The following is a 1,948-nucleotide window of genomic DNA, read 5'->3' as shown; positions in this document are numbered from 1 at the left end:
GCAGGAGAGTGTGTGAGGAAGGGGCTGGTTGGAGGCCGGAGGCGGCTGGAAGTCCTATCCGTCCATCTTTCCTGCAGGAGCTGAAGTGGGAATCAGCACCTCGCGGATCCACGCCCGGGGACCGGTAGGACTTGAGGGGCTGCTCACGACCAAGTGGCTGCTCCGAGGCCAGGACCATGTGGTCTCAGATTTCTCAGAGCACGGAAGTTTGAAATACCTTCACGAGAACCTCCCAGTTCCGCAGAGGACCACCAACTGAAAGAGCCCGGGAGACCTGGAGCGTCCCCAGAGGTCTGCACGGCGAGATGCGTCTTAGGAAGCTCCGGGCAGAGCCAGATCTCGTCTCCCAGTTCCTGGATCGGCCCGCGGCCCGTGCTTCTTGGCTCAATTTGGCAACATTGGGTTTGGCTAACGTGCGAATTGCAGCTCGCCCTTTTTCTTTTTTTAGTAAGAGAATGATCTCTATGGGCAATGACCTCCCTTTGCCAGTCCTGTCCTCTTCAGTGACAGAAACAGAAAGGCGCCCATGAAGACCAGGAGCGGTCACGCTGGGCGTCGGCGGGGCCTGGGGTCAGGCACTGCGACCAAGTCTTCTCACATCCCGTGTCCGCTCACTCGAGTCATCTTCGAAAAGGAAAGGTTTGCATTCAGAGGAGGGCAGCCCTCTTTAGCATTCTCATCAGAAGTAGTCACAGCGCTGGCCTGCATCGTTCCCGCGGGGAGGACGGAGCTCTTGGGTTTATCTGGGGAGTAAATAAATAAGCATCGCAGACGCCGCAGCCTTCCGATCTCAGGCGCCACGCAGTGTGGTGGGGCTGGGACCCGCGCTGCCGGCGCGAGCTGCGAGGCCCAGGAGGGTCCCCCCCAAGCGGGAGGGAGATCTACAGCTGTGTCTACAGCTGTGTCCGAAATTTTTATATGGGTTATTTTGTCGTCTGATCCTTCTCCAAAACAAAAATTAGAATATTATTTTAATACTTTGGATTCTTCTCCACTTTTTGAAAAATAAAGTTCTTATGAAAAGTCTGCACAATTCACTTCTCCCTCACTTGTCCCTGCCCTCTTCCTCCTCCCTCCCTGTGGCCCTCTGAGGGCCCCCACACACACACACACACACATACACAGGCCTGGCCTCTCTGTCCTGGAAGCAGCGGGGGCGGTCCCCCGGGGGCGAGACTCCGGCTGGGAGAGCAGGGAGGGAAAACATGAACCCCCCGTGAGCTGGAAGCCAGGTGAGGCCTGAAGACCGTGGCATGCGCACCACGACTTTGCTGCCAGCGTGTCCCACCCCCACAGCACCCACTCAGTGGCAGCCCCGCCTGGCAGCCTGCCATCACCTCGGGTGGGAATGACGTCATCCTTGGCTCCTCCCTGCCAGATCTGCTGACAGCTCCGACCCTCACCTCCCTCCCTCCAGCCCCTGTCCTTAGGGTCCCTGGTGCCCCACAGTCTGCTGCTGAAAGGCTTCTTGTCTCCTGGGGCTTCCTAGACAAGTAATGCCCCTCACTTGCTCCTGCTTATCCTCTGAGGATGTTTTACGAGCAGAATGATGGCGTCGTGTGGAACGTTCCAGGCTGGCTGCAAACCTGCTCTCCTCCAGACCCTTACATGGTCTGGTGAGTCCCCCGGCCTGGCCTGGCCTGGCCTGCCCTTGGAGGGGAGCTCTGGCATAGCTTGCCTGAAAAGGCAATGAACAAAGTCCTGCCTGGAACTGTATCGCAAATACCGCAACCAGCTCCCAACCAGACAAGTGTCCCAGGGTCCGAAATAGAAAGTGACCCAAGAGAGCTGGAGCCCTTGGGGAAGACCACTGAGCAGCAGGCCTGGAGTGGGCCCTGAGGAAGGCCAGTCCTGGGGTAAGGTGTGGGCAGGGCCCCCCGGCAGGGCCTGGGCAAGCCGGAGTCCAGAGCTGGGCTGAGCTGATCAAGTCTGGGGAGCAGTGAGCATG

Source organism: Tupaia chinensis, unplaced genomic scaffold (genome assembly GCF_000334495.1).
Source record: "Tupaia chinensis unplaced genomic scaffold, TupChi_1.0 Scaffold000539_1, whole genome shotgun sequence".
Classification (NCBI taxonomy): domain Eukaryota; kingdom Metazoa; phylum Chordata; class Mammalia; order Scandentia; family Tupaiidae; genus Tupaia; species Tupaia belangeri.
Note: the sequence above shows the minus strand (reverse complement) of the source record.